Below are 27,249 nucleotides of genomic sequence, written 5' to 3'. Positions count from 1 at the left end.
CTTAATCTCAAGAAAGTACCGTAAATAACCCAAATCCTTAGTGTGAAATTGCGAACCCAAATAAATCTTCAGGTTAGCAATACCAGTGGAGTTACTACCAGAGATGATGATGTCGTCCACATAGATAATGAGAACAATAACCCCGGCAAATGAGTGATAAACAAAAACAGAGTGATCAGAAGTGGAACGATGGAACCCATAGGCAAGCACCACTTTACTAAAGCGATCAAACCAAGCACAAGGAGATTTCTTGAGACCGTATAAAGCCTTCTGTAACCGACAAACCAGATGCTCAATACTAATAATAATATAGCCAAGGGACCGATCCATATAGACCTTCTTGGTGAGATCGCCATGAAGAAAGATATTCTTTATATTAAGCTGATATAAAGGCCAAGACTAACTGGCGAAAGTAAAATCCGAACAGAATTAAGGCGAGCCACAAGGGAGAAGGTCTCCAGATAATCAACGCCATAGGTTTGAGTATAACCTTTGGCCACTAGACGGGCTTTAAGCCGCTCAACAATACCATCAAGAAGGTACTTGACAGTATAAATCCAACGACAGCCAACAGTGGGTTTCCCAGAACGTAGAGGCGTAAGTTCCTAGGTTTGATTTTGATAAAGAGCACTCATTTCCTTATCCATAGCATGTTTCCAACCCGACATAGACATAGCCTGTTGATAAGAACAGGAAATAGAAAGACAGGGCAAGCTACAGGCAAAGGAGTAAAAACTAGGAAAAAGACGAGTATAAGAAACAAAATAGGAGATAGGATGCTTAGTACAAGTACATTTACCTTGGCGCAATGCAATAGGTAAATTATCATCAAGTGGCATAGATAGAAGAGGGATAGGAACCTTTGACAAAGAAGATGAAGTAGCTGGGCCATAAGAAACGATGTGACGAGTTTGGGACGACTGATAAACCTGTAGAGGAGAGGAAGGCGAAGAATCTAATCTAATGGAAGAGGATGGGGGGACAAACGACATTGGAAGAGTAAGAGTAGGGAAAGTTGGCTTCCCCTCACGACAAGAGATAAGATCAGCCGACAATTGCTGACCAAAAGAGGAAAAGGAGGAGGTAGACTCAAAAAAAGTAACATCGGCACTGATAAAGAACCGACAAGACTCAAGATGATAGCAACGATAACCTTTCTGGGTACGGGAATAACCTAAAAAAATACATTTGTGAGCACAGGGAGCTAACATATCCAGTTCCGGATCAAGCACATGAACAAAGGCCACACAACCAAAAACACGAGGTGAAAGAGGAAACGAAAAACAATTGGGGTATAGTTGAGAGAAGGGAGATTGGTTTTGTAAAACAGCAGATGGCATTCGGTTAATAAGTGAACAGGCAGTAAGCACAGCATCGTCCCAAAATTGTTTGGGAACATCCATGTCAAACATCAAGGTCCGGGCTACATCTAACAAATGGCAGTGTTTCCGCTCAACAACATCATTTTGTTGGAATGTATGAGCACAACTAGTTTGATGCATAATACCACGAACATCACAAAAGGTATTCACAACAGATTGCACATATTCTAAGGTATTATCAGACCAAAATATCTTGATATGTTTGTCAAATTGAGTAAAAATTTTATTATAAAACTTAGAAATTATTTGGGGCAAGTCAAACCGCTGTCATAGGAAAAACAACCAAGTCATCCGAGAATAATCATCCACAAAAATAAGAAAATTAAAAAAATAATTAACAGTGGGAGTACAAGAAGGTCGCCATATATTTGTATGGACTACATCAAAAGACGCAGACACATGACTAATACTACGACTAGGAAATGAACTACAGTGATGCTTGCCAAGCTGACACGCCTCACATTCAACCGAAGACACATGACTTAAACCAGGAATAGCTAACTTAAGCTTGGGCAAAGATGCATGACCCAGACGGAAATGCCATTGTAAGGGAGACACAGTAGCACTCAAAACAGTAGAACTGGGAGTAGGAGAGCCAGCAGTGCCCAAGAAATATAAGCCATCCTTCTCATACCCCGAACCAATCATCTTCTTGACCTGGAGGTCCTGTAAAACACATGAAGAAGGAGGAAAGGTTACAGAGCAATTTAGAGCTTTAGTTAATTGACTCACAGAAAGCAAATAAAAAGGAAAAGAGGTAACATATAGACTCAAGGGTAAGGAGAGATGAAGTGGGCAGAAGAGTGCCTTAGCTACTAACAGGTCGAGAGGAGCCATTAACAAGTATAATATTATGGGTAACCGGACGAAGAGAATGAAAAAGAAGAGAATTACCAGAGATATGAGAATTAGCACTAGAGTCTAGAAGCCAAGGTTGGGGGGATTGAGCCATACATGCAATCTTACCTGAGCTAGCCAATGTAGCAGTAGAGGATGAAGGAATAGTAGTACGGAGAGAATTGGCTATCTTAGTAAGCTTGTTAATTTGAGTGTTGAGTGCATCATGAGAATTAGCTGGGGAAGCACGTGGACCAGAGGGAGAGGGAGTCGATTGAGAGGATGGAGTATCCATAACCTGATTTACATGATCAGGTTTACCATACTTCTGCCAACATCAAGGTTCAGAATGACCCAAAGAACCACAATGAGTACACGTCTGATCATCACGGGACATAGAACCAGTACCACGTCCACCACCACCACGGGATCCATGAGAATAATGACTATCACGAAAACCACGGGAACCGGAATGGGATCCACGATAACTAGAGCTGCCAAGAAAACTACCCCGATGGGGCCTACGGTTACCACTGCTAGATATCAAGGTAGAAGAGGACAAGGGCTGAGAGGAACCAACTGTAGAAGAACCTTGTCCCGAAGAAGAACGCAACAATCGAGAATAGGCATTAGCAACAGAAGATAAAGTCTTACTGGCAAGAATCTGATCTTTGAAACCCCGTAGATCATAATCTAATCCCAAAAGTAAGGATACCATCATAAACTCCTTCCAATATTTCTTTTGTTGAGCCAAATCAGTAGTAAAAGGTCGGTGTCGCAATAATTGGTTCCACAAGGTCTTAAGGCCACTGTAATAGTCAGCAAGAGGATGGCCAGACTACTAGGTAGCAAAGATCTGCTCATACAACTCATAAACTCGAGAGACATTACTCTTATTGGAAAACGACTTAGCAAGGGAGTCCCAGATGGCCTTAGTGGTGTCACCAAATTCTACTGTAGTAGCAACATTAGGCTCCAAACTATGCTAAAGCAACCCCATAACATAGGAATCCTCACTCAACCAATCATCATAGCATTTATCATCCTTAGCAGATGGAAGTGTAAACATAAAATTTCAGAACATAAACCTTACACTTTGGATCATTTACCATGTGTATTATCAAGAGATCAAGACAAAATGACATACCTGAATCCAATGATGAACGGTTAAACGGAAGCGTCTGATTGTCAATAAAACCTTAATATTGACTTTGTTAGAGCCTTCTAATCCTTTCCCTTATGTGCCTTATGTTTCTCCTTGAGATGATTTAGAAAACAAAACAGTATTCTTGTTTTTTCACTCTTGGGAAGGAATAGGGACCATAACCTTTTAAAGGTTGTAATTGGTTTTCATAACTGAAAGGTAATGAAAACCAATAAATTAACCATTATTGGTTTCATAACTGAAAGGTAATAAAAACCAATAAATTAACCATTATTAGTTTCATAACTGAAAGGTAATAAAAACTAATAAATTAACCATTATTATTATTGGTTTTAAAACTGAAAGGTAATGAAAACCAACTTTAACGAATATGTTTTAATTTCTATTTCTGCCCCTCATAGAAATAGAAATTATACAACTAGTATCTACACATTAGGTCCATAACACATATACCCTTAAGCCTATTAACTAAATTGAATCACTTGAATTGTAGGCTTCTTATAAATGATAACACCACATTTAATTATGTGGTCCCATTGAGACATTATCTAACAATCTCCCACTGGACCACATATGTATCCTGAAAAATGTGCTTAACTTTAGTGAGCTCAGAAATTTGTTATCATAACTTGAGGGTATCCAAACAATCTTGTCCATTAACTATATTAATATAGGATCAAAGCGGTCTTCGTTACATCAATCATAACTCGACCCATCAATGGTCACGTATACTAATACAGCTAAATGACATAGATCAATCATGGATGCGTAGCATGGAAATTACATGTGATGTGATCCATACATGCCTATTTCCAACTGGTCCTACTTAACTTTATTGAGATCAATACTTCACAATACGTAACAGAGCGTAATAAACTGAATACTTCATTTCTGCAGAAATTAAACTAATTACATAGATAAAACTCAAGACTGACATAAAGCAGTAATATAAATACAAACTCCCACTAAACCAGAATGTTCTCAAATAGAACAACACCCATCTGAGCAGTGTGCTCATGAAAGACCTTGGGTGGTAGTCCCTTCGTAAGTGGATCCGCTATCATGGAGTTTGTCCCAATGTGCTCTATGGAAATCTGTCCACTCTGCACTCTTTCTTTTACAACTAGGAACTTGATATCAATATGCTTTGATTTTGTCGAGCTCCTGTTGTTGTTGGAATATAAAACTGCAGACTTATTGTCACAATATATCTTAAGTGGTCTTTCAGTGCCTTCCAAAATACGCAACCCAGTGACAAAATTCCGCAGCCATATCCCTTGGTTTGATGCCTCATAACATGCTACAAATTCTGCAGCCATGGTGGATGAAGCTATGAGCGTCTGCTTTGCAGACCTCCAAGAAATTGCTCCGCCAGCTAACAGATAAATATAGCCTGATGTGGATTTCCTACTGTCTTGGCATCCAGCAAAATCGGAGTCGGAATATCCAATGACCTCTAACTTATCCGATCTCCTATATGTGAGCATATATTCCTTTGTTCTCTGTAAATATCGCATAACACGCTTGACTGCTTTCCAATTCCAATGATCCATGCCAGGATTACTTAAATATCTGCCTAACATGCCAACTATAAACGCAATATCCGGACGCGTACATACTTGAGCATACATTAGACTCCCTACAGCCGAGGCATAAGGAATCTTCTGCATTTCTTGAATTTCAAGACTGTTCTTCGGGCATTGGCTGAGACTAAACTTGTCTCCCTTAGCAACCGGGGTTTCACCTGATTTACAATTTTGCATGCCAAATCTAATGAGTATTTTTTCGATATAGCTCCTTTGTGATAATCCCAGAATACCCCGAGAACGATCTCGGAGTATTTCGATTCCTAATACAAAGGAAGCATCACCAAGATCTTTCATTTAAAAATTCTTAGATATAGAAATCTCTTGGTGTCATGCAATAAGTTTATATCGTTTGTGGCAAGCAATATGTCGTCAACATATAAAACCAAAAATATGTGTTTACTCCCACTGAACTTGTGATACACACATTCATCAACAACGTTAGTTTCAAAACCATACGAAGTGAGAACTTGATGAAATTTGAAGTACCACTGACGAGAAGCTTGTTTGAGTCCATAGATGGATTTAGTCAATTTACAAACCATATTCTTTGGGTCTCCTGACACAAAGTATTCTCGCTGTACCATATAAATTGTTTCTTTAATGTCACCATTAAGAAAAGCTGTTTTGACATCCATCTGATGCAACTCAAGATCAAAATATGCAACAAGCGCCATAATTGTCCTAAAAGAATCTTTCGAAGAAACTGGAGAGAAAGTTTCTTTAAAGTCAATTCCTTCTGTTTGAGTAAAGCCTTTAGCTACAAGACGTGCCTTATACCTCTCCACATTACCATTTGAATCCCTTTTGGTTTTAAATATCCATTTACAACCTACGGGCTTCGCACCAACTGGTAATGAGACAAGTTCCCAAACTTTATTGTCTTGCATAGACTTATATTCTTCATTCATGGCTTCTATCCACTTATGAGAGTTGGAACTTTCCATGGCTTGACGAAAGTTGATTGGATCATCTTTCGACATTCCATTTTCTACCTCATGTTCCTGGAGATATACAATATAATCATCTAAAAATGCAAATCTCCTTTCTCTGGTGGATCGCCTTAATGGCACAGATTCTTGAGGTTGAGGTTGTAGAGTTTGTTCTTCAGGAACAATTACCTCATCTTGAATGGGGGTTTGAACTATATTATCTTGAACAACATTGTCAGGTTGAGGATCCGAAATTACTTCTCGAGCAATGACAGGTATAGGAACCTGTGATTGGTCAAAAGTAGTAGTAGGAAGTGGGATTACTCCTGCTTCCTCCTCAAAGACAATATCTCTAACTGGATTTCTCCCCCCAAACTCAACATCCTCAAAAAATGTTGCAATTCCCGTCTCAAATATTGACCTATTTGTGGGATCATAAAACTTGTAACCCCGTGATCGTTCGGCATAGCCAATAAAGTAGCTGCTAATGGTTTTAGAGTCCAATTTTCGTTCATGAGGTTTATAAGGCCTCGCCTCAGCAGGACACCCCCACACATGCAAATGTTTTAGACTAGGCTTTCGCCCAACCCAAAGCTCATAAGGTGTTTTTGCAGCTGCTTTAGTTGGCACCCGATTTAAGATATAAGTTGCTGTCTTTAGAGCCTCACCCCAGAGGGACTCTGGTAAAGTAGAATGACTGATCATACTTCTTACCCTATCCTTAAGAGTCCGGTTTCGTCTCTCAGATACACCATTCATGCTAGGTGATCCTGGCATGGTGTATTGTGGGACGATTCCACATTCCTCCAGGTATTTTGCAAACGGTCCTGGACGTTGTTCACCTGATCCATCATATCTGCCATAGTATTCACCACCACGGTCAGACCTGACACTTTTAATCCGTTTGTTGAGTTGTAACTCAACTTCGGCCTTAAATTTTTTGAATACGTCCAAAGACTGTGATTTCTCATGGATAAGAAATAGATACCCATATCTGGAATAGTCGTCTATGAATGTGATAAAATAATGTTGACCATTCCAAGACGCCATAGGGAATGGGCCACAAATGTCCGTATGAATTAATTCTAAGACATCTGTAGTCCTATGGGCACCATATTTCTTTATTTTGGTCTGTTTGCCCTTGATACACTCAACACAGACATCAAAATCTGAAAAATCAAGAGAGTCCAAAATTCCATCTGACACAAGGCGCTCAACTCTAGATTTAGAGATGTGACCTAGGCGTTTGTGCCATAATGAGGCTGAATTTTCCTTAGTTAATTTACGCTTTATACCTCGTGATTCCCGGTGGATTCAGTTTTTTTTTTTTGGACCCGTCAATTCTATTTATATATGTATATATATAATTGGAATTGCTTCAGATTATATAATATATACGGGGTCACAAATTTAGAAATCTTTAAATTTAATGTAATTTCATACAACGTCTACAGAAATTTAATTTTCTAACATTCTCAATATAAGTCAATTCAAACAAGATGTCACAAAAGTGATCTCTCTTGTCTAGATTGTTTTATATGGAATGTTTTGAAGTTCATGTCTGTGTATCTCATGCGGGTATTTATCGGTCCAAAGACATGATTAAAACTTGGCAGAATTACACACACATTTTGTGGTGATAAACATGTGCCAATTGTCAAGAAAACCTAATGTGAATAATAAATCCATCAAAAGATAGATTTGTTATTTGACATAACTTATTGTCAATGTTTGATCATTACAACAAGAATACCACTTACAGTTAATATCACTGCCCAAAGGCTTGGTATTAATGTTGTGCTAGGTATCTTGAGATGTTGTCATTAAATTAATTTATTTAGAGATTATCTTTTTGGTAACTTAATGTGAGCATAATTGTTTATTCCATTAGTAGCTACTTTATTGGCTATGCCGAACGATCACGGGGTTACAAGTTTTATGATCCCACAAATAGGTCAATATTTGAGACGGGAATTGCAACATTTTTTTGAGGATGTTGAGTTTGGGGGAGAAATCCAGTTAGAGACATTGTTTTTGAGGAGGAAGCGGGAGTAATCCCACTTCCTACTACTACTTTTGACCAATCACAGGTTCCTATACCTGTCATTGCTCGAGAAGTAATTTCGGATCCTCAACCTGACAATGTTGTTCAAGATAATATAGTTCAAACCCCCATTCAAGATGAGGTAATTGTTCCTGAAGAACAAACTCTACAACCTCAACCTCAAGAATCTGTGCCATTAAGGCGATCCACCAGAGAAAGGAGATTTGCATTTTCAGATGATTATATTGTATATCTCCAGGAACATGAGGTAGAAAATGGAATGTCGAAAGATGATCCAATCAACTTTCGTCAAGCCATGGAAAGTTCCAACTCTCATAAGTGGATAGAAGCCATGAATGAAGAATATAAGTCTATGCAAGACAATAAAGTTTGGGAACTTGTCTCATTACCAGTTGGTGCGAAGCCCGTAGGTTGTAAATGGATATTTAAAACCAAAAGGGATTCAAATGGTAATGTGGAGAGGTATAAGGCACGTCTTGTAGCCAAAGGCTTTACTAAAAAAGAAGGAATTGACTTTAAAGAAACTTTCTCTCCAGTTTCTTCGAAAGATTCTTTTAGGACAATTATGGCGCTTGTTGCATATTTTGATCTTGAGTTGCATCAGATGGATGTCAAAACAGCTTTTCTTAATGGTGACATTAAAGAAACATGGTGCAGCCAGAAAACTTTGTGTCAGGAGACCCAAAGAATATGGTTTGCAAATTGACTAAATCCATCTATGGACTCAAACAATCTTCTCGTCAGTGGTACTTCAAATTTCATCAAGTTCTCACTTCGTATGGTTTTGAAACTAACGTTGTTGATGAATGTGTGTATCACAAGTTCAGTGGGAGTAAACACATATTTTTGGTTTTATATGTTGACGACATATTGCTTGCCACAAACGATATAAACTTATTGCATGACACCAAGAGATTTCTATATCTAAGAATTTTGAAATGAAAGATCTTGGTGATGCTTCCTTTGTATTAGGAATCGAAATACTCCGAGATCGTTCTCGGGGTATTTTGGGATTATCACAAAGGAGCTATATCGAAAAAATACTCATTAGATTTGGCATGCAAAATTGTAAATCAGGTGAAACCCCGGTTGCTAAGGGAGACAAGTTTAGTCTCAGCCAATGCCCGAAGAATAGTCTTGAAATTCAAGAAATGCAGAAGATTCCTTATGCCTCGGCTGTAGGGAGTCTAATGTATGCTCAAGTATGTACGCGTCCGGATATTGCGTTTATAGTTGGCATGTTAGGCAGATATTTAAGTAATCCTGTCATGGATCATTGGAAAGCAGTCAAGCGTGTTATGCGATATTTACAGAGAACAAAGGAATATATGCTCACATATAGGAGATCGGATAAGTTAGAGGTCATTGGATATTCCGACTCCGATTTTGCTAGATGCCAAGACAGTAGGAAATCCACATCAGGCTATATTTATCTGTTAGCTGGCGGAGCAATTTCTTGGAGGTCTGCAAAGCAGACGCTCATAGCTTCATCCACCATGGCTGCAGAATTTGTAGCATGTTATGAGGCATCAAACCAAGGGATATGGCTGCGGAATTTTGTCACTGGGTTGCGTATTTTGGAAGGCACTGAAAGACCACTTAAGATATATTGTGACAATAAGTCTGCAGTTTTATATTCCAATAACAACAGGAGCTCGACAAAATCAAAGCATATTGATATCAAGTTCCTAGTTGTAAAAGAAAGAGTGCAGAGTGGACAGATTTCCATAGAGCACATTGGGACAAACTCCATGATAGCGGATCCACTTACGAAGGGACTACCACCCAAGGTCTTTCATGAGCACATTGCTCAGATGGGTGTTGTTCTATTTGAGAACATTCTGGTTTAGTGGGAGTTTGTATTTATATTACTGCTTTATGTCAGCCTTGAGTTTTATCTATGTAATTAGATTAATTTCTGCAGAAATGAGGTATTCAGTTTATTACACTCTGTTATGTATTGTGAAGTATTGATCTCAATAAAGTTAAGTAGGACCAGTTGGAAATAGGCATGTATGGATCACATCACATGTAATTTCCATGCTACGCATCCATGATTGATCTATGTCATTTAGCTGTATTAGTATACGTGACCATTGGTGGGTCGAGTTACGATTGATGTAACGAAGACCGCTTTGATCCTATATTAATATAGTTAATGGACAAGATTGTTTGGATACCCTCAAGTTATGATAACAAATTTCTGAGCTCACTAAAGTTAAGCACATTTTTCAGGATACATATGTGGTCCAGTGGGAGATTGTTAGATAATATCTCAATGGGACCACATAATTAAATGTGGTGTTATCATTTATAAGAAGCCTACAATTTAAGTGATTCAATTTAGTTAATAGGCTTAAGGGTATATGTGTTATGGACCTAATGTGTAGATACTAGTTGTATAATTTCTATTTCTATGAGGGGCAGAAATAGAAATTAAAACATATTGGTTAAAGTTGGTTTTCATTACCTTTCAGTTGTAAACATAAAATTTCAGAACATAAACCTTACACTTTGGATCATTTACCATGTGTATTATCAAGAGATCAAGACAAAATGACATACCTGAATCCATTGATGAACGGTTAAACGGAAGCGTCTGATTGTGAATAAAACCTTAATATTGACTTTGTTAGAGCCTTCTAATCCTTTCCCTTATGTGCCTTATGTTTCTCCTTGAGAGGATTTAGAAAACAAAACATTATTCTTGTTTTTTCACTCTTGGGAATGAATAGGGACCATAACCTTTTAAAGGTTGTAATTGGTTTTCATAAACGTGATTTCGTCTTGCCACGCAAGAAGGTCTTAACGGCATGGGCCCAAGCAAGATAATTCAAACCATTTAATTTCTTAGTGGTAATGGACTTGGATAACTCATCATCCTTAATCATAGAGGATGGGGTAGCAGGTTTTGTTTCAGCCATAACACCAAAATGAGCAGTAATCAGCAAAAAAAAAAAAAAAAAAAAGACCAGGGATGGCAACAAATATCCAAAGGAACACCAAGAAAGCCAATAACCAGCAACAAACAAGTCCAACAACCAGCAATAAAGAAGGAAAACAGCTACAGAGAAGCAAAACAGCCTCTACTTAACAAGGAATAACCCGAAATCCACCAAAACTCCAAGCAAACATCACCAGAGCACAAAACAACACCCAAGGATGATTAAAATAGCTATTTTCGCACCTTAAGGAAGGCAGCCCAGTAGGCCAACATGGAAAATAAACAGCAAAATCGCAGATCGCAGATTTTTACCCAAAAAGCTTTAAAAACATTCAAAAAATCGAAACTTACATCAAATGGCCTCAAACAATTCCAAAAAAATCACCATTGAACTTAGAAAGGAAAAATGATCGTAGAGAGCCCAACTTGTCCGTACAGATTCTGATGTTGCACGTTTTTGTCACTTTAGAAAATTTTCCAGAGTCTGATGATCATTTGGCAAGGTAGAATCGGCACTCTGATACCAAGTTGAAGTGCAAAAGTATGAAAAACTTGGATTAAAGAGAAAGGGAAAGAATAACAAGAAGCAGCAACTTTGTTATTCAACATCTGTTTTTAGGACTGGAGCATCAAAATATTTATATGAAATACAATCTAGCCATATGACCATAATACCCTTACTCAACATAAACACACACATTCTAACAGTTAGAAAACTAGTAATGTTTCTGTGATGAGGTCGTATCCTTTTGTCTATTTAAGAAGTGTTCATGATGTGATCCTGAGGCTCTGCTTCTTCTCTTGAAGTTTCAGCTGCCCAAGACTTCATATTTAAGATTTTTATTTTTGTGTTTTTTTGAAACTTTTGGAAGAACATTGATTCCTTTGTTTTATCATGCTTGTTTTCACTACTACTCTTTTCATATTATGGGATTTTGTTTCTGTTTGTCTTTACAGTGGGAAGGATCAATTACTACCAAGTGAAGCGGAAGGTGAAATACTTCATCGTGTGCTGCCGAGATGTGAGATTTGTAAATTTGATGAGAGCGGTCATGCCTTTTTCTTGGTATGATGAAGCCCCCTTCCCCCCTATGTGCAGGCCTAGGAGCAACCTTGATAGAGATAATGTGCTCTTTGAGCTGTTCTGGAACTAACAAAATAAACAATAGTGTTTACCTGTGTTTACTTTTCTTGTACAGAATTTGTCCTGGGTTTGCAAACCTACCAAAACAAAAATTCCCTTGAGAAACATCTAATTGTAACTGGGATGGTCATGGAATGAAGCAATGCAAACAATGGACAACAAAATATGTGAAACTATATATTTTGTGTGTGTCCCCATGTGTCTAGTCTTATATTTTTTGAAAATTTCTGTATCTGTGTGTGACAAGGTTGTTTTGCATTGATTCTTTTAAACCAACCTCTCAGAAATCAATATTAGATAATTTCCACACCAATGTTTCGAAGGAGGAGACAAAAAGCTGTTCTTTCAATATCACATAACTGTTGGAAATAGTTAATTTTTCCTCAAGTTTGGTCTATTTTTTAGGTGGGCCCCGAGTGTCGATTTACTCGGGTCAAAGTGGTAACGCGTTCTATGCCGCGTTGTGATTCACGTGGTATATTTGGTTGCTCAAAACCATTACCGAGTGAATGGGAAATTGAAGCCAAAGTGTGCTCCATGGAAATGGAGTTTTGGTGGAAATTCCTTAAGGTTGTAAATTGGCTTGTCCCACATTGTTTTGGTGGGGGGTTTTGAAAGGATTTATAAGGCTTAGGGTGAGATACTTGGGGTGTGCCCCAAGGGGTACCCAAGTGTTTTAGAGGGAGAGGTTATGGGCAAAAATGGGCTAGACCCAAAAATCACCACACGCGCCGCCGTCCGTCCGGTTGGGTTAGGCTTCTAATCTTTTTGGGCCAAAAACATTTGAATTTAATTTTATTTTTTATTAAAATAAAATCCATAATTCAAATTAAATTGGTTTGGATTTTTTATTTGAATTTAATTTTATTTTTTATTAAAATAAAATCCATAATTCAAATTAAATTGGTTTGGATTTTTTGTTCATCCAAACAGGGCCCTTCCCGGTTTCAAACAGAAATAAACTGTTTTCGAATTAGTGCACACCCAAACAGGGCCCTTCCCGTTTTACTATCTGTTTGAATTCAAAACCTAACAGGTATGATACCTGTTCAATTCAAAACCAAGAGCTACATACCTGTTTAATTCAAAACCAAGAGCCACCTTCGCATCTATAAATAGGACCACCCTCATTTGATGTTTTCCATTCAGAAATTTCGTATTTCACCTCTGTTAATTCTATTCTTCATCTTGCTGCATTTTATTTCCGAAAGAAAGAGTGTAAACACTTAGTGTGTTCGTAAGGCAAACAGTTAGTAGTGCTGCTATTGTTTGTGGTAGATCATTTCATCCTGGGAGATAGACGTCCGAATTCTGAAAGCACCGTGGAGAGGACGAATCTGTCTTAAGGACACAGTGTTAAACACTGGACTTGATCAGAAAAATAATTCGAAGAAATTAAATCAAGTAAGTTATTTAATTACTTTCAGTGTTGTTTTTATTTGTTTATTTATTCAGATTTTAATTTTGTTTTTGTAACAAAATAAAATCTGTTTTTTTATTTATTTATTTTTATTTCGAGTTTGATTTTAGTAATCAAACATATTCTCTCCTTTTCTCTATTTCTTTTATTCTTGTTGTTGTTTTGTACAAAACAGAATTAAATCTTTTTAAATACAGTGAAGATTGTCCTACAATAACTTCATGCTGTCAACCATTTGCTAACATGTTGAAGAAAGTTGTGCACTTTGCAAGTAGAATACCCTATATAGAGAAGACTGAAATTTTGTTATGACATGCTGCTACATAGAATACTGTTTAGTATATGCCTGACTAGGTAAATAACATTTGATAATTGCTAGTATAATTCCAATCCACTGTTGTAGTATAATTCTTTAGAATTACCATAATCGTCATGTTAAATTTTGTCTCTCGTCTTTGGATATTTTGGACCTGCAATAGAACTACATGTTACGAAGCCTGAGACAATGTTTAGATTGAAGGAATATATGACTTGATTAGCCACCATCGTAGAAGTTTTTTTGTTGATATATTTATAGTTCTACCAATATGTAACAGGAAGATGGTGTTGATCTTGTAACTATCATAATGGGTACTAGTTTTTATCATCGTGCAAGATACCTTGACTATGCCTCAGATTACTTGCCACCAAGCCCTTCTGAATTAAAAAAAATACATGAATCATTGAGGTATGTTGTGTTTCAAAACAACCTTGATACTATGATGAATTTTCTGCGTTGATAACAATGGTGTATTCGGGGTGCCAAATTTTCTATCAATGGTATATCCCTGAATATACATGGGCACAGGACATACTATTTGGTGGCCAGCCAAAGAAATCTGGTTATGATCCTATCTCTTAGATATATATGTTTATAGAACCAAAACATCATATTTACAGTAACAATGTTAGGTAGTGGTACAAGTGCCTATGTTTATTTCGAACGGTTAATTTTTATTCCTAAGAGATCAACTCAGAGAATCTTATTGGTAGCTTCATTCTTTGTGTGTGTGAATGAGCTTTTCCATTAGTGGATGACACTCATATCTTACTTTAGTAATTTCCATTTTTTTGAAGGTTTGAGGAGCTTATGTGATTAATATTTGTAGAATACTATTAACACTTAATGTTTTATTGCATTGTGAATATGGTGAATTTTAGATGGATAGAGGTGGCTACTAGTCCGGTGATGCTCTCAACTTTAGAGGATGGAAAGGTTGTGAGAGGCCTTGCAGGGATTCCTTCTGAGGGACCAGTCTTGCTTGTTGGCTATCACATGTTACTAGGGTTAGAAATGATGCCTATTGTGTCCAGTTTTTGGGCTAAAAGAAACATTCTCTTGTGAGGGATAGCACATCCAATGATGTATAGGAATTTGAGAAATGGAGAATCACCTTTAATACCTGATATATCAACATATGACATACTCAGAATCATGGGTGCAGTTCCTGTATCAGTGACTAACTTCTATAAACTTCTTTCTTCAAATGCCCATGTGCTGCTGTATCCAGGAGGCATGCGCGAGGCTCTTCATCGAAAGGTGAGTCTACAAGTTGCATCCTTCCTCAATCGCCAAGTTAGTTGTTGGATGTATTTTTTCCTTACAACCTAATTAGTACCATTTGATTATTTGATTTGCACTAGTTGTATGTGATACCATCTCATTAGTTCTTACCTTCCTTGCCTCATAATATAACAATATTTGGAAGAGAGAAAAATAGTGAAGTGGAATTTATCAACCAAAAAAAAAAAATTAGTCAAGTGGATAATAAACTTCTTTATTTTTCAAAAATTCATGAGGAAAGATCTTTGGACTGAAGAATAGTATTTATGATGAGATCTTTCCCCTATATTGTCTTCTAATTTAAGGGGTTCCCCCCCCCCCCCCCCCAAAAAAAAAAAAAAAAGGTTCTTGAAGCATGTTGTTATGGAGTAATTTCAACCGTTTTAACGTAAGGATATAAATATGGATCTTTTTTTTTTCTTTCCCAGGGTGAGGAATACAAGTTGTTCTGGCCAGAACAGTCTGAATTTGTGAGGATGGCAGCTAGATTTGGAGCAACAAGTATACCTTTCGGATCTGTTGGAGAAGATGATATTGGTCAAGTAAGCCTGGAACCATAATTTTCTTGATGGCTTCCTATGTTGTCATTTGTTAGTTTCCACTACACAACCAACAATTGTCTTCTTGGTGTTTTTGCTCAAAAAACGGATATACCCCTTCCTATTTCCCTTTCACCCCCCTCTCCCCTCTACCACCCCTTCCTTCTCCCCTACTTCCTCTGCCACCTTGCACCTCCCCCTTTCCCCTGCCTAGTCCCTGCAGCCTATTCCTTTCCCACTCCCTCATCCAACTTGCTACCCCCTTCCCATGACTGCAAATCTACACGTTGGATTTTTGGATTTGGTTATGCGATGCATGTTGGATCTGTGTTCTATGATTCTCTGTAGTGTTTTTACGTGATGGCATTCATTGATTAAAAGAAGATCAACAAGCAAGCATTCATTTTTCTGTCTTTCGTTCTATGTGTGTATATATACGTACACATACACAATCTATATGTGTTTGTATGTATTATGTGTATATGTTATAATCTAATATAAGATTAAAAGGTTAAAATTTTAAAAATTAGAAATAAAGTTAAAATGTTAGGAATTAGATTAGAGAAATATGTGGTTTTATTGGTTAATATATGGTTAAGTTAATATATTGTGTTGTTCTTGCAGTCTTTTGGGTATTATGGCTTGAAAAGAATCCTAGAGTTTTAGAGGAGAAATTTGCCAACTTGCAGTCTATTCGGGAGAAATTGGTTTATATCGCTTCCTTTTGGGCGTCAGTAGCTCCTTCCTTTGAAGGGATTCCACTATTTCTTATTGCTAGGGATTGGAGAGTGTTAGTAATGGGCGCCCATGTGGCATGACCATTTAAATTTAACATTTGATCCTTATCCAAATAGGTTTTGATTTTGAAATCAAACCTATTTAGGATAACCACTCTTGAAACAGACGTTATCAGTTTGAACTGATATAGATAGATATAATATATATTAGATATTATCTGTATCTTAACTGATATGGATAGATATTATAATATATTAAATATCTGATATGGTTATGGGTAATCTGAGAAAAAGGAAAAACAACGTAGTCTGTTTTTCTACCCACATTCTGACTCTCTCCCAAAAACACAACGATCAAGTCTTTGACACTGTGGTTAGTGTGGGTGATATTCAATCTGTGATATCACTCCACTGCTGGGTTGGTTCATCAAGAAGTTTCCTGGAAGCACGTGATTTATCCAAGAAGGTTCTATCATCAAGAAGGTATGATCTGATCATTTTAATCCGCTGCATAATCTGTGTTTTTTCAGTTTACATTGGTATCAGAGCCTGTTAATGGATATTTTCGTGTTTTCCTCATGTGTATACTTTTATATGTATATGTATATATTATACACATGAATATTTGTAAAATTTTTTTTTTTTCAGATTAGGAGCATAAAAATATTTTTTTATGTTCTTTAATGTCTTTTTTCATATCATAAATAGTTTTATTTTGAAAAAAGGAGTCCGGCAGTACAAAAATCGGACCAGAAAACACCCTGGAAGGCGGCGCGTGGCCTGCACGCGCCACCTGACGCCGTGGGCCGTTTCCACGCGCCTCCACGCGCAGCCACGCGCCTCCACGCGCCAGCTGCTCACCCGACGCGCTTGCACGCGCTCTCACGCGCGCGTCAGCGGCGCAGTCACGCGCGCGCCCTCCGCGCCACGCACGCGCGCCGTGCGCTGAGCCGCGAGCCGAGCCGCGAGCCGAGCCGCGCGCTGAGCCGCTAGCCGAGCCGTGAGCCGAGCCTCGAGCCGAGCCGCGTGCTGAGCCGCGCCGTTTTCCTCGGCTGGCTTGGCTGCTGGCGATTAGGCACTGTTTGTTTTGTTTTTAATTCTGAACTGCGTTAAATGATCATAATTAATTCATTACATATTTGTTTTATGCGTGGCTTATACTGTTAGACTCAGAATTAAGTTTTCTACATTCTGTAAAATTTTGAAAATTTTCAGAAAATATAAATTATTTTTCCTGTGTTAATAATTCATTTTTTATGCTTTAAAATGATTCTGGTATTGCATAAATAATTTTCTGGGGCTGAAATATTTATTGTAGACTTCTGAAAGGTTTTATTATTTACTGGTAATATTGTCTCATTTTATCAGTTTCTGGATTTTTTATTTCTAATTTTATGTGTGTTTAATTAGTTATTTAAAATTCCAGAAAATTTCAGAAAATTTCAGAAAATTTCAGAAAATTCCAGAAAATTTCAAAAAATGATGTACACTTTAATTATGGCATAATCTGCATATTAAATACAATTTTTTTTGGTTTTTTAATATGTTGCAATTAAAGCATGATTATTTATTTATTTATTTATTTGAATTCCATCATTAAATAAATATAGCATGAGTTGTTTGCAAATTTATATTGAGATGCTATTGTATGGAATTTATCATGCTTTGTATATGCCATAAATAGTGGGAGATTGTTTGATTATTTTTTGCGCATGGAATGAAATTAAATTTTGATAATTATCACTAGAGGCGCAAGAGATGATTACGAGCATAGCAAATTTTCGATCTTGAGACATGTGTAAAATTATCATTATTTAATTTAGATTCTTTTTTGCTGCAAAATATTTTGTTTTGTGTTGCTATCATTAATATCCCCTGCGCATTTTTATTTACTCTGTATGTAGAAATGGCTGCTAAGTCAGTGGTGGCAGACTTAACTAAGGGAGAGAAATTGGATGGCGACAATTACGACATATGGCGCCGTAAGATCCAATACCTCCTCAATGAGCAAGAAGTGTTGACCACACTTGAACAAGTGATGGTTGAGCCAGAGCAGGGCAATACAGCTCAACATCGTCGTGATCTTGAAGCCTTTCAGACTTGGCGTAACAAAGATCGGTGTGCGCGCTTTACTATGTTGAGCAGCATGCACAACGACTTGATTAGTGAGTTTGAGCATTGCCCGACTGCATTTGAGATGTGGGAAGCTCTCAAGCAAAAGTTTGGTATTACCTCTTTGGCAAAGCTACGTGGGCTGACTATGAAGTTTGACTCATATCAGAAAAGGACGCATCACTCGATGAAGCAGCATTTGAGAGTCATGTCAGCCATGATACGTGAGCTTGCGGCTGCTGGGCATAATTTGACTCAAGAGTAGCAAGTACAGGCTGTGATACGCTCTCTGCCAAATTCTTGGGAGCAGATGAAGCAGAACATGATGCATAATGAGAGTGTGAAAACATTCGAAGACATATCGCGTCATTTGGAGCTAGAGGCTGAGCGCCTTGAGGCGGCTAAGTCTGATGGTTCTGCTATGGTGGTTGAGTCAAGCTCACGTAGGACTTCTCAGTTCAAACGTGGAAAAGCAAAAGGTGCCCCCAAGAAGCAAGCAGCGGCTGCGCTTAAGCCCAATGGCGCTAGAAATTTCAAGCGTAGGGGCAAGAGAGGTGGTAAGAAGGCAAAGGCTAAATTGACATGCTTTAACTGTAACAAAGAAGGACACTTCGCTCGGGATTGCCCTGAGCAGAAGAAGGTACTCCCTTACTTAATTTCTCGCATTCAATGCTTTGTGTCTAGTCAAGCATTAATTGCTCATTCTCCTCATTTTTGGGTTGTAGACTCCGGAGCAACAGACCACATCGCGAGGGACAGAGTAGGGTTCGTTGAGTATCGTCGAGTACCTGCTGGGAGCAGAAAAGTTTACATGGGGAACGAGTCCAGTGTGGAGGTGCTTGGCATAGGCACATTCAAGCTGGAAATGCGACGAGGGCGCACCTTGTATCTTCATGATGTTCTTTATGCTCCGGATATTCGGCGAAACTTAGTTTCAGTTATTAGCATGATGAGCCTTGGTTTTAGCTTTTGTTTTGAGAATAATGGTGTTAGCATTTATTTGGGAACAATTTTTTATGGTTTTGGTTATCTTTCAGATGGTTTTTTAGTTTTGGATGTGGATGATTCTAGTATCAATAAAAATGCCAATGGCTCTATTTCTAATATTGCATCTTTTTGTGATAATGATTCTATGAGATGGCATGCTAGATTAGGCCACATAGGGCAAGACAGGATGACTAGATTGGCTAGAGAAGGTCTTTTAGGCCCACTCGCTAGAGTCACTTTGCCTACTTGTGAGCACTGTCTTGCTGGAAAGGCAACAAGAAAACCATTTGGGAAAGCCATAAGGGCATCTATCCCATTGCAACTTATTCATTCTGATATATGTGGACCAATGAATGTGAGGGCAAGGCATGGAGCCCCCTATTTCATCACATTTATAGATGATTGCACACGTTTTGGTCATGTTTATCTGATTTCTCACAAGTCAGAAGCATTGGATTGCTTTAGACGGTATGTTAATGAGGTTGAGAATCAATTAGACAAGAGCATTAAAGCTCTAAGGACTGACCGAGGACGTGAGTATCTATCTGAGCAATTTAAAGTGCTCTGTGAGGAAAAAGGAGTTATCAGGCAATTGACAATTCCTAGGACTCCGCAACAAAATGGTGTAGCGGAGAGAAGGAATCGCACATTGCTTGACATGGTTAGATCAATGATGGCGCAAGCTAATCTTCCAATTTCTTATTGGGGAGATGCTTTGTTGACTGCTGCCTACGTCCTTAACCGTGTGCCCTCCAAATCAGTTCCTTCCACCCCATATGAGATGTGGACTGGCAAAAAGCCTGATTTGGGCAATTTGCGGCCTTGGGGTTCGGCAGCTTACATACACAACGCTTCTCATAAGTTTGGGAAGTTGGGCCCTAGAGGAAAGAAGTGTATCTTCATTCGCTATAGTGAGCATTCTAAGGGCTATGTGTTTGTTGGGGAGCATCCGGATGGAAGTGTGACTGAAATTGAGTCGCGAGATGTGGATTTCCTAGAGGAGGATTTCCCTAGCAGAGGAGAGGTAACTAGAGAAGTGGAATTCTACGAGATGGAGGATCTACTTGAAGGCGCACCTAGTAGCTTAGTAGAGAATGAGGAAATAATTCCTCAAGCTCCTAGGGACAGTGGGAGCGATCTACCTACCCATGGATTAGATCCAATGGATGAGGATTCTCAACTACGTAGAAGCAAACGTGGAGCTATACCCCGTCGTCGTTTTGAGATTGAAGGGGAAGCATTCATGATTGCTCCGAGTGATGAGATGGAGCCTAAGAATCTCAAAGAGGCTCTCTCATCCCCTGCTAGTAAAGAATGGAGTACTGCAATGGAAGAAGAAATAGAGTCTATGAAGAAAAATCATGTCTGGGACTTGGTTGATTTGCCGCTAGGGCGCAAGACTATTGGGAACAAATGGGTTCTCAAAATCAAGCGCAAGGCGGATGGTTCCATAGAAAGGTATAAGGCTCGCCTAGTGGCGAAAGGTTACACCCAACGAGAGGGTGTGGACTATGAGGAAACTTTTTCACCAGTTGTAAGGTTTGCCTCTATTCGCCTAATCCTGGCCATAGTAGCTCAGTTGGACTTAGAGCTATATCAGATGGACGTTAAAACTGCATTTCTCAATGGAGAATTGGATGAAGAGATCTATATGGATCAACCAGAAGGCTTTGTGGCAGTAGGTCAGGAGCGCAAAGTTTGCAAGCTTCAACGATCTATTTATGGCTTAAAGCAATCATCCAGATAGTGGAATCTGAGATTTCATCGAGCCATTATTTCAAATGGGTTTACGATGATTGATGAAGATCACTGTGTGTACGTTAAGCGGTCCAAGGACATTTTTCTGATATTGTCATTATATGTAGATGACATATTATTGGCTGGAAATGACAAGGAGATGATTGTCGCCACTAAAATGTGGTTGTTCTCTACATTTGAAATGAAGGACATGGGTGAGGCGAGCTATGTGCTCGGTGTTAATATCCTCAGGGATCGCTCTAGGAGACTTCTTGGTTTGTCTCAAGAGACTTACATTAAGACTATTCTAGAGCGGTTCCAGATGCAGAGCTGCAAACCCATTGACACTCCTGTTGCAAAAGGCGAGAGCCTAAGCCTTGATATGGGTCCTAAGACTCAAGAAGAAAATGAAAAGATGGCCCGTGTTCCCTATGCAAATGCTGTTGGAAGCTTGATGTATGCTATGATGTGTACACGTCCTGACATTTGTTATGCAGTCGGATTGGTGAGTCGTTACCAATCCAACCCAGGACCAGCTCATTGGAAAGCAGTTAAGAGGATATTACGATATCTTAGAGGAACTGCAGATTACACACTTTGCTACCAGAGTTCAGATCTACATCTAGTTGGCTATTGTGATGCTGACTGGGGAGGAGACCTAGATGAGCGTAAGTCTACTTCAGGATATGCTTTCATGCTTAGCGATGGTGCTATTTCTTGGAGCAGTAAGAAGCAATCCTGCATCGCCTTATCGACCATGGAGGCTGAGTTTGTGGCTTGTTCATCTGCCGTTCAGGAAGCCGTGTGGTTGAGGAGATTCCTTCAGCATTTGGATGTTGTCACACACACTTCAGATCCTGTGACTATCCATTGTGACAGCATGGCTGCACTCGCTTACGCTAAGGATCCTAAATACCATGGCAGAACCAAACACATTGATGTGAGGTTTAATTTTATCAGAGATATTTTGGCGCAGAAAGAAGTGATCCTGGAGCACATCCCTACAAGTCGCATGGTTGCGGACCCTATGACTAAGCCCATTGCTAGAGATGTTTATCTTACTCATGTTAGGGCTTTAGGACTACGTAGGTGGTGATTTTTTATGTGTATTCAGTTGAACTCTTTTTTTGGGGATATTAATGCCATTAGTATTCATACTTGTTTCTATCACACATTTATGTTTACTACTTTTAGTAATGGTTTGTGAATTAGCATACACAAAACAATTAAATTGATGTTAGCAGGCAAGATTGGCTCACTCACACGAGCAATCGCCCTTAGCGCTGGGTAGCGAGTAAGGATGAGACTAGAAGCTAAAATTATCCACTAGCTATGTCGCCTTGGTTGAAGCCAAGATGAGGTCTTGTTAGAGACCGACCATGGATATGAGAGTACCCACTTTTCCATGATATGTCTGTTATGGATAGCCAGATGCGAGATCTCATTTGATGCCTGAGAGGCGAGCAAATAGAGAATTCGAGTTAGACGCTAGGAAGCGACTCGTGCGCTTAAGAGCGACTAGACTAAGATCTGTATGGTGTGTGAGTTTAACATCACTCTTTGGAAGAGTAACTCCACTATAACATGCATTCATACTGCATGTGCTTATCGACCCGTTAGCGAGGTGAAAGAATGGATCCCTGCTTCTTCACCGTGTGAGTCCTAAAAGTCTTTTTTTGACTTTACTTTGTGCCTTTTGTGACCTTTGACTATGTCATAAGATGAGGAGTTAATGTTCAGCTACTTTGGTATGTTGCCTGCGGTCATGTATGATTCGGCTTTAAGGGACATTACTGGGAAAGCGGTCAATTTCAAATTGAATGATATGAGGGTGAATGGAAGATCATCTAGTTCTACATCTCTGCTCTATATTCACTGTCGACAACTCACATCGCTCTTTATAGGATGCTGATTGGGTGTGAATATAATGCGGGACCTAGGAAAGTCAAACATGCTCTTTGAGGGATTAGAGATGTTTTTGGACTGATGTAGCTAGATGGGTCTGGGTACATGAGACACTATTTCTGTTCTTTTTGGGTTGATGTCTCTATGCTGACTCATGTTGAGTTTCTAGTATAGAGCTCCCACTTGCAGGTGTTCTCAGCGGTCGCACGGTGCATTGGCTAGTATGAGATTGTTCGTTTTTGGGGAGATTGAGATAGAGATGTGGCAGTGTCATGCCAACTCATGTGCGAGTGGGAGATGTTAGTAATGGGCGCCCATGTGGCATGACCATTTAAATTTAACATTTGATCCTTATCCAAATAGGTTTTGATTTTGAAATCAAACCTATTTAGGATAACCACTCTTGAAACAGACGTTATCAGTTTGAACTGATATAGATAGATATAATATATATTAGATATTATCTGTATCTTAACTGATATGGATAGATATTATAATATATTAAATATCTGATATGGTTATGGGTAATCTGAGAAAAAGGAAAAACAACGTAGTCTGTTTTTCTACCCACATTCTGACTCTCTCCCAAAAACACAACGATCAAGTCTTTGACACTGTGGTTAGTGTGGGTGATATTCAATCTGTGATATCACTCCACTGCTGGGTTGGTTCATCAAGAAGTTTCCTGGAAGCACGTGATTTATCCAAGAAGGTTCTATCATCAAGAAGGTATGATCTGATCATTTTAATCCGCTGCATAATCTGTGTTTTTTCAGTTTACAGAGAGCAATATGTAGAGTGTGAGGTTTTTTGTTTGTTTGTTTGCTTGTTTTTTTTTTTTTTCCTGTATAGTGGACATCTTGTCCTCCCTCAGTTGTGCTTCTGTGCTTTTATTTTTAATAAATTTTCTTGTTGCTGCTCAAAAATATATATGGTTAAGTTAAGATTAGTTATATATTTGAAAATAAAAGAGAGAAGATAAAAGAAAGAAAAAAAAAAAGATAGAGAATTATTAATGTCATTAAAAAAAAGTCATTAACGAAGTTAATGGTGCACTTTAGTCCAATACCACATGGGGCCTTTATAGCCATATTCAAGTGACAAGGGGTTAAAGTGCTCCGAGGCCAAACCACGGGATAGTAAATTGGATTTTGCTCTCATTTCTTATAGAATATTTAGGCGGCTCCCCCTTACATCTTTTTAATAAAATCTATATTAAAAAAATATTCACTAATAAAGCATTACTTGTCATATTTGTGCTGCTTATACCAAATTCTCTTTTTCATTAGTTGCTTGTTGATTATGATGACCTAATGAAGGTTCCTCATATTAAGGCTAAGATTAAAGAAGTGGCAGAAGCAGTCTTGCAATCGAGGTACTTTAAGATGTTTTTACGTACTTTTGTTATTATACTCTGTAATGCTTCCATTCCCATGCTTTTAGTCCCCAGCCTTGTATGATTTAGTAGTTCATACTTTCCAATTGCTTCACTTATTTGATTTATGCTCGGTGTTGAAGCTTGAATCTGTACACCGAATCAAATTGACTTGAATTATTATCAAAAGTCTCTAATTATTAAATGGCACCAAAGTGGAAAAGCTGAACAAGAAGCTAGACTTGAATTAAATTTTCATTTGGGCAGAAAAAAAAAAGTAGTTGTAAACTATGGAGATTGGGTGGAGGAAGCAAATTTGTAGCCAAATAAATGGATATTTAATTTAGCCACTTTTGAAAGGAAAAGATGCCCTCATCACTTCGTTTACTTTGCTTATTGTTCATAAAAAAAAGAGAAATTTTTATATTGTACGAGGCATTTGAAGTCAATTATTAAATAACCTTAAGCCCATGACAATATCCAGAGTGAGTAGAGCATCTCAGGAGTGATAGAAGTCCATATAAACACACATTGTTGACTTCTGTACTCAAAACACCATCAATCAAAACTGTTGCTGTTGACTTTACTTTTTTGATATAAAATGAGTGGCAAGTTCACAGATGGACATAAAGCAGGCACTTCAGTTCAGAAGGCTGGATGGAGACCTGATATGACCATAAAAATTAACAAAACATTGGGGAGAGAACTTTGGAAGGTAGATCACTTTGAGACTCTATTTGCTGCATTCCTGCCCCTCTCCTTTTTACCTGACAGACAGAGTATTGTAAGTGTTAATACTATATTATGTCTAGATCTACAGCTAAGATGTTAATATATTAATACTACATTATGTATAGCCCTACAGCTAATAGTAGATAATCTAATAGTAGATTAATAGCTTATATATGTGTATAGCTCGTTGTTGCTAGCCTAGCACAGATAGGCCTTCTTTTCCTTTTTGCCTTTCATTTGTATATTTCCTTTGATTCATCATTATGTCTTGTAAACCATCTCCTATATAATGGAGGTTCCATTTGGTTGCAATACACATCAAACACACAGAGCTAATATTTGCTCTCTCAATCTCTCTCAATTTCTTATATGGTATCAGAGCACAGGTTTTTTTGCCTAGCCTCTTCTTCCAACAAATTTTTCTGCAGATTGCATTTCATCTGTATCCCTTTTTTTTTCGTCCATCTCTGAAATACAGTTTTCACCACACCAGAGCCTTCGTCTCCTCCGGACGATTCCAACGCCACCAATTTCAGCCCAATCAGACGTTCCACGCGCTCTCACGCGCCACTTTTGTGACGGCGCGTCGCCTGCCTCCGCCTTCCGCCTCACACGCGCTTCACGCGTCCTCCACACTGTCCCGTGCTAACGTGCACCGCGCACTACCTTGCTAACGTGCGCCGCGTGTTTCTGACGTCAGCACACGTCAGCCTCTCTGCTACCGTGCACTGCCTGGCCTGCTTTGCTAACGTGCGCCGCACACTACCTTGCTAACATGCGCCGCGTGTTTCTGACGTCAGCACACGTCAGCCTCTCTGCTACCGTGCACTGCCTGGCCTGTTTGCTAACGTGCGCCGCGCCCTTTCTTGCTAACGTGCAGTCCCAGCAACCACGGAATCCGCTGCCACGGACTCCGCTGCCAAATATATCGACCGACTAGAAGATTGGGATAGTAAAAACTATCAGATCATCACCTGGCTTCGCAATACTTCTATTACATCCATCAGCCTTCAATTTGGTAGGTTCCAACTTGAGTCTGCTTCCTCTCCAGCGAAGGCCATCTGGGATTTTTTGCAAGAACGCTATCAGACTACCGGTCTTGCTCACCAATATCAACTTCTGAGTCATCTTCACCGTATGCGCCAAGAAAGCACTCAGACCATTAATGATTTCCTCTCCCAACTGTATTATGTTTGGGATCAACTCGCTCTTTCTGAGCCTCCATGGCCTCATACTGAGGATGCTGCCTTGTTTACTACCTACCGTGACCAACAACGCTTGGTTCAGTTTCTCATGGCTCTCACTCCTCGTTTTGAGCCCGTCCGCGCATCTCTCCTACATCGCACTCCTTTACCCACTCTTGAGCAAGCCGTTTCTGAACTCCTGTCCGAAAAAACCAGGTTTGGTACTCTCCATCCACACCCTGTGGACTCTGTTCTTGCTACTCCCCAGATTCGGAGTTCTCCTTCACCACAGCGGTCCACTACCTGCAACTATTGTCACAACCGCAATCTTCCATCGACTCATCTTCTGGTTCATTGTCCCGTTCGTCTTTGTCGATTTTGCAACAAGACTGGCCCCGGTCATCTCCAACAAGATTGCTTCCGCAATCCTACCCGTGCCTCTCGCCATGGTCCTTCCACCGGGAATTTTTCCCGCAGCAACTCTCACCGTTCTGGGACTCCATTTAAAAACATGCCTGCTCCACGCACTGCTGCTGCCGCCTCCGAAGATTCACCTTCTTCTGTTCCTGTAGATCCTTCCACTCCGGTCTTCTCTCATACCGATGTTGAAGCCATGTTTCAACATTTTTGGCAGCATTCCGGTACTCCTCCATCTACTGCTTTGTCTACCACCGCAGGTAACACTTCCTGGTACTTTGACTCCGCTTGTTGTAATCACATGACCTTTGATCCTACTATTTTTACTCCTCTCTCTTCGACTCCTCATGTTCCTTCTATCCATACTGCTGATGGGTCTCTTCTGTATATTATGTCTAGATCTACAGCTAAGATGTTAATATATTAATACTACATTATGTATAGCC

At 39.0% G+C, this 27,249-nt stretch overlaps 1 long non-coding RNA gene and 1 pseudogene across 2 annotated transcripts in view; one reads left to right on the top strand and one right to left on the bottom strand.

Annotated features, from left to right (window-relative positions):
• Window positions 1-27,249, bottom strand: part of LOC145789451 (uncharacterized) — a 207,988-nt gene that overhangs the window by 119,387 nt on the left and 61,352 nt on the right. The window lies entirely within an intron of this gene.
• LOC114315824 (phytyl ester synthase 2, chloroplastic-like) overlaps window positions 1-27,249 on the top strand; it is a 58,827-nt pseudogene that overhangs the window by 29,114 nt on the left and 2,464 nt on the right. Inside the window, exons 8-12 of the transcript XR_014330164.1 lie at window positions 11,869-11,977; window positions 14,072-14,202; window positions 14,676-15,054; window positions 15,507-15,620; window positions 24,385-24,470. The product of XR_014330164.1 is annotated as a phytyl ester synthase 2, chloroplastic-like (transcript). The remainder of the gene's footprint in view (window positions 1-11,868; window positions 11,978-14,071; window positions 14,203-14,675; window positions 15,055-15,506; window positions 15,621-24,384; window positions 24,471-27,249) is intronic.

Source organism: Camellia sinensis, chromosome 1 (assembly GCF_055761805.1).
Source record: "Camellia sinensis isolate YWXY chromosome 1, ASM5576180v1, whole genome shotgun sequence".
Lineage (NCBI taxonomy): Eukaryota > Viridiplantae > Streptophyta > Magnoliopsida > Ericales > Theaceae > Camellia > Camellia sinensis.
The sequence above is the reverse complement of the archived record's forward strand: the minus strand, read 5'-3'. Positions and strand labels throughout refer to the sequence as shown.